The sequence below is a fragment of the Octodon degus genome, unplaced genomic scaffold (genome assembly GCF_000260255.1).
Source record: "Octodon degus isolate 3935 unplaced genomic scaffold, OctDeg1.0 scaffold00029, whole genome shotgun sequence".
In the NCBI taxonomy this organism is placed as follows: Eukaryota; Metazoa; Chordata; class Mammalia; order Rodentia; family Octodontidae; genus Octodon; species Octodon degus.
In genome coordinates, this window is record NW_004524605.1 from 11,562,836 (window position 1) to 11,569,428 (window position 6,593).

The 6,593-nt window shown below is 41.0% G+C and overlaps 1 pseudogene; it reads right to left on the bottom strand.

The window, feature by feature from the left end:
* Positions 1-4,793: 4,793 nt before the first annotated feature.
* On the bottom strand, positions 4,794-5,111 carry LOC101575796 (annotated as a pseudogene).
* Between the last annotated feature and the right edge of the window lie 1,482 nt (positions 5,112-6,593).

The window sequence follows — 6,593 nt, forward strand, 5'->3', positions numbered from 1 at the left end:
TTCTGGAATGCTGCTTTCCCTGCTCTTCTATGTGGCTGGCTCCTGCTTATTTTTTTATGACCCTCAAGCATTTTTGTCTTTCAGTATGCTGACTCCTCTCATTAGGATTGAGTTAGAGCTTCTCCTCTGCTCCTCAGGCTTACCTTTATTTTATTACCTGTCTCACTCTGTCATAACAATTGCTTGGCCTATCCTTTCCCCCTTGTGAGCTCATTGCCTTATTAAATCATGTGCTGAGGACATAATAGACCTATGAAAAATGATGGTGAATTGGTGAATTAAACAAATGCATAATTGATTACCTTTAATCAAATTTTATCTTGAGAGCTGAGGATATAGCTCAGCAGACACTGTGCCTGCCTGCCAAGTGTGAGGTCCTGAGTTCAATTTCAAGTACTGAAAAATATCGCCACAAATAGCATTTAAGATGTGAAGAACATTGTTTTTTAAGCTTTATGGTAGTCTTGTCTTCTATATAACCTTCATCTAAACTCTTCCCAAGAATCTTGTATATTTTTCATTCACTATTGTCAATGAGCATGCATGTCAGTTTTTAAGAGAGTCATGAAATGGTGAACAAGTCTAATATTCAATATAAGGAAGTAACCACTGTGCAAAATCAGAGTTTTGTAATAAATACATTAGGTGGGAAAGATTCATCATTTGTTGATTGACTTGATGAATTGTGCAGAGTATCCTTTGCTTTGCAAACTGGGAAGGTTGTGATGGTCGTTCTGAGATTTGGGGGGCCTCTTTTATAACAGAGGGCACTCCTGATGGGCCCTAGCTGATGAAGACATTAGAAGACTTGTTCTAAGCACATCACATCTGGCTCCTTGGAATTATACTTTCTATCCACTGAAGTCTAATTTGGAGAATTTTAAACCACAGGGAAAATAGTCAGGTTCTTCATTTTTTAAACTCTTCATTCTTGTTACAAGCTTCATTTCCACATTCCTCAGGTTGGTGGCAGAAACCTTAGCAGGTTTCCCCACACTGTGTCTTTAGAGGCTGCCAAGTTACCCCTGCACAATGTGCTAGCATCTCGATGTTTCAAGGGAACCACATTTGCTGAGAGCATTTGTTTTTTACATTCTTTCCCAATCATTTCATACAAGATCGACACACTTGGCCTCTTACCTGGGATCACTGAGAAGAGACAGCAAAATGATTCCAAAGCATGTTGTGTTGGAGGTTTGCTATCCACATGTAGAAGTGCTCAGCGTCTTTTTTCATAATTCCTTGCTGTTTTCCAGATGGTGTTGGTCCCTTAAGCCTAATAGCTCTTGTATCCAATGAATGTGTATTCTTCTTTTTTTTTTTTTTTTAAATACAGGGTGTACGGGGTACAGGGCCTACAAGGGTCTCACTATGTAGATTGGACTCATAGTGATTTTTCTGTTTTCAGCCTCCCAAGTGCTGGGATTACAGGCATGTGCCACCACGCCCAGTCTCAATTGCCATCTCAGTGATTTGATCCCCAGCCGTTGTGCTCTGCCTAAGCAGGCACTTAGTCCGCTGAGCTATTTGGCCAACCCTATTATTCTTTAATAATAACTCTTTGTTCACCTCCTCCCCCTGGTCTTTTCTTGTAATTACTAATGATGCTTGCTTTATTGTGTCTTATATGGTTATTATTTGTTTACCTATTTGTCCTTGCTCTAAGTCTGCAAATCCTCCCAGGTGGTACCTCTCCTACTCTCCTCTCCATACAGACTGCGTATAATATTTATTGATTTGCAAGAAGCATCTCTGAGAACTTTGCAACACATAAAAATTGAACATATAATAGCTAAATAGTTGAAGCGTTGTGGCTTTTTAGGCACGTGGTCATCTATATAGGTGATGCTGAAAGCAATGAAAAGTATGTGTGAGGTGAAGGACTAAGTTTGTGGTGAGAGTAGAGCTGTTCCTCTTATAGAATAGAACATTGCCTTGACAATAGGATTGTGCTCATGGATTTTACTCAGTAATATTTTTCCATATCTGTGTCAAAATTATTGGAGAAGAGGTGGTGGCCGAATATGTTTCCATCCAGCGGAACTCATGTGAGTTATATGGGACAGTTCTTTAATGTGTTACTACAGCTGTTCTGTGGCAAATGTTTTACACTAACACGTTCTTGGTGACAAAAGCCACCATCTCTCCCACTATTTCTTTCTGGCACCGTATTCATGCTGAAAGTGTAGTGTCCAGTGGTGAATGCATTCTGGTGAGGAGCCCAGCTCGACTTAGGGCCTGGGAAACCGTTCATGAAGAATCTTGACTATAATTATTATTTCTAGAACAAATGTCTCTGACAAAAATAATATGTGCTCATTGTGAGAAACAGGAAAAAGTGTTGTGAATCGTAAGTGGCATAACAGGGGAGTGTTCCTTCCCAAATTCTCCAGACTACTCTCCATGCATTGAAGACTCAGTTCTATTTGTTCAGTGAATGAGTGAGCACATACACCTGGCATTCACACTCTTTGGTCTCATCTAGGAAATTTATGTGTGTATATTTAAGGTCTACTACAGCTTCTGGCGTACGTACAGCAGTCCTCTTCTAACCGCACTTTTGCTTTCTGTGGCTTCAGTTATCAATCATCAGCTGCAAGATGAAAATATGAAAAGAGAGATTCCCAAAATAAACAGTTCATAAGTTCTGAATACCTTTTATTATTGCATATTGTTGTAAGTATTCCATTCGTTGTCCTTGTTAATCTTTTACTGTGTCTAATTTGTAAATTAAACTTTATGCAGCATATGCATATGTAACAACAACATTTTACTCATAGAGTTCAGAGCTGTCTGTGATGTAGACATCCATTGTGTCTTTGAGCATATCTTCTGCAAGGAAGAGGCATTATTGTATTCATAATAATATGGTTGTGGTAATCAAGCAAAGGAACATATACATCATTTCACAGTTACCATTTTCTGTTTTGATAAGAGTACCTAAAAATCTGCTCTCTTTTTTTTTTTTTTCTTTTGAGCTAGGGACTTGCTATACAGTCCAGGCTGGCCTTGAGCTCAGTTTGTAGACCAGGCTGGTCTCGAACTCACAATGATCCTTCTGCCTCAGCCTCCCAGGGCTTGGACTACAGGTGTGCACCACCATGCCCTTCAAAATCTACTCTTTTGGCAAAAGTATTGTATTCTTAATTTTTGCCTCTTTTCTTTATAATTCCTGTCTTGATCACCTAGTTTGCCTAGTCACACAAAACACCCTTAGCAGAGGCAATTTAACAGAATTCTTAGAAGTTTTAGGTCATGACAATTCATTCTTCCTTGCCTGTCCTGCTTTCCTGGGCTGTCCTAATTCTGGGAATTAAAGGAATGTTGTAGCTTCCTGGGTGAACAGGTATCTTGTTCGCCACAGAGTCTGTGAAATTGGAATTAGCTAAGATATGCATCATCCTGCTGTTCCCGGGGCATCTGGTTAGGGGTTAACAGTGCCGTTTGACCCTCAGTCATGTTATTGTGCCACTGTATGTTGGTCTGTCTAAGAGCTTTCTTCCTTCCTGCCCCACCAAGAGAAGGTATTTCTTCAAGGATTCAGGGAAATCCTTGAAGCTACCTTGGAGCTCCTCTACCCTTACCCCATACACACCATGCACAGTCAAGATCCCTCATTCCTCATAGGGTGAGAAAGGATTTCACATATGTTCTCCGGGGTTCAGACGGGAAGTAGGCACCCAGACGCTTTACCCTCTGACTCTGTAACTGTCCTGGGGTCTTGTGTCTGCTATTTCCTTGAGATTAACCCTCAGGGTCAGGGTAGAGCATGTGCCAGCCATGCTTGGAGCAATGATGACACAGGTGGGAAAAGAATTTACCTATAGTCAAAGAATATAGGAAAGACAGAAGTGTACTTAGAGCAAAATGCACTGTCAAGAGAGACAAAAGTATCCAAGAGGACAATACTATCAGGTGAGTGGATAAAAAAATGTGTGTATATATGTGTGTTATCCTTATAAACATATATACAAATTATTCCCATGTGGATAAATATACTTGGCAGAATAATAGTCATAAAAGCATGAAATCCTATTATTTCCAAGTAATATGGATGTGTAGCATTGTTATATGAAACAAGTCAAGCACAGAAGGACAAGAAATGCAAGCTGTCACTCTGTTGGGCAGCTTCCCAGGCTGGATGCAGTAAATACACCCTCCCTTGTGAGAAGGAGTGGTTATTGGGCTCAGGGTCACAGAGGCTGCAGTCCATGGTCAGCCTGTTGCAAGGCAGAAACATCATGGACAGTGGAGCAAATCTACAGATGTGGAGGTGCAGGGATGCAGAACACTGGAGGAAAGGGCCGGCAGGAGATCCCACTGTGCCCTCTGAGTGTCTACCCAGGGCCTCCCCTCTTCCCAATAGCATGCTCCTCTACAAACATCACTGGATTAAATTTTTAAAACTCATTCATTCATTCATTCATTCATTCATTCATTCATTCATTCATTCATTCAGTACAGGGTCTTGCTATGCAGCTCAAACTCATGGTGATCCTCCTCTCTCAGCTTTCCCAGTGCTGGAATTCCAGGTGTGCACCCCCTTGCCTGGTTTTGGTGGCTGGCATGGCATGCAGTACTGGGGGTCAAACCCAGGTCCTTGAGCTCTCCAGGCAGGCACTTAGACCACTGAGCTATCTCCCCAGCCCCAACATCACTAGATTAATGCACTGGTAAGCATAGCACTCCCAGGAGTCCTTTCATCCAGTCACACCAACACTGCTGGTGAACTGACTCATTCATGGAAAACTTTTTGTTTTTGAACTTCCTGCAAAGCTTTATTCCAGAGGGGCTCAGTCCTTCTTGGCAGCTGCCTTCCTCATGGCGGCCAGCACATTGCTCAGCTCCTCACAATTCCTCTTGGTGCGGATGTGCATCCCCACCCTTTTCTTGATGAACTTGAGGGTGCATTTGTCCTTGCAGACCTTGAGCAGCTCCATGGTGTGCTGCTCATAGGGGGTGAAGCCGCACACCTCCCGGATCATGTACCGAATGAACTTGGTGTGTTTGATGAGACATCAGCAATGGTGGCTGTGCCCTAGTTTGCTCACATTCTTAGTCACCTTGTGGCCCTTATTGAGGCCCACAGCCATGGAATAGTGGAGGGCCATGGTTGCTGTTCTTCAGTGGTTGCTGTGGCACAAGCACTCATGAGAATTTTAAAAAGTAGTAAAGGGAAGGACTTTGAATTACCCACTGTAAATAAATATAACATATAATTCTCTCCTACTTATTTGGTTATTCATTATGAACTTAGGGATATCTACTTTATATTTAGAATTATAATCTGATGATAGTTTATTTTATTTTATTTTTTTTGATTTTTGCAGTTTTGACTTTTAGGGGCTTTTTCAATTGGGTCCTGCTTTTCTCTTGACATCTCTCCCCACCCCTGCAACACCAGTGTGGGTATTTAATCTTTTCATTTGGAACACAAATTACTAAAGAATTTTTCAGGTGCTTCCATTCCCTGTCCCAGTCCTAGAATCACCTGTGTTTCCAAAGAGTTCTCGCTTCTTTTATTGGAGAATGATATTAAAAACAAACACCTGGGCATTCAGTGTGCTCATTCTTACTCAAGTGGCTTTTCTTTCCCTTTAGGCCATCTAAGTAATGTGTTTATACACTGACCCCTGAATATACACACATAACTATAAATATTTCTTCTTGTGGGCACAAGTTTTCACTGATGTCTCCAACTCTAATCTATTTCTATGCAGATCATTCTAGACCACTTCTTTTATTAATCTGTGACCTCCCACTCCAATACTGAAATTTTTGTAGCATCCGTAGCCATTCAGTTCTTCAGTTCTAGCATCCTGTATAGCATTATGAGTATGCCGTTGTCCCTAAGGTAACAACAGACTTGACTATTACATGGTGTTGTATGCTGTTCTGATAGCTCTTAGTCTTACAGACCACTCATTTCAAAGTTATAGGGATTTTTGGAAACCTGTGCCCCACCCTGGCTTCCTTTAGTGAAATTTTTTTGCATATTTGTGTTAAACAGTTATCTTCTGCTGCTGCTGCTGCTGCTGTATGCATTTTTTCTATATCTCCTGACTTGCTAATTGGCATGAGTGTATGTGTGCATGTGTGTCTACATGTGTGTTAGGGTTTTGATGAACTCAGGCCATGTGGCCCCCAGGACAGTGTCATACAGAATATTTTCCCATGTTAACAATTCCCAGTGCCTAACCTTTTCAGCCTTTCTCATTTCCTACTTGTCAGATGTATATTTTTAATTAATTTTACTGAGCCTATGATTGAACCTTTGAGTCTTTTTGTCTTTCTTGAAGCAGATTGTAATTTTACTTACTTATTTTTTTGCTCCGAATGCCTTCCGGGCAGGTTTGGCTGGCTTGAGTTGTGGGGATCGAACCACAGCAACGTGAGCCTGACTGCTTTGTTGAAGCAGCCACTTAAAGAACTGAGCTACGGGGCAGGCCCCCAGATTTTAATTTTAATAAGTCTAATTTACCATTTCTTTTTCTTTAAAGGATAATGCTTTTGCAATGTAACTAAACACACATCTCTACACTCAAGAGCATGTAGATTTTCTCCTGTATTTTATTTCAGAAGTTATATAGTAA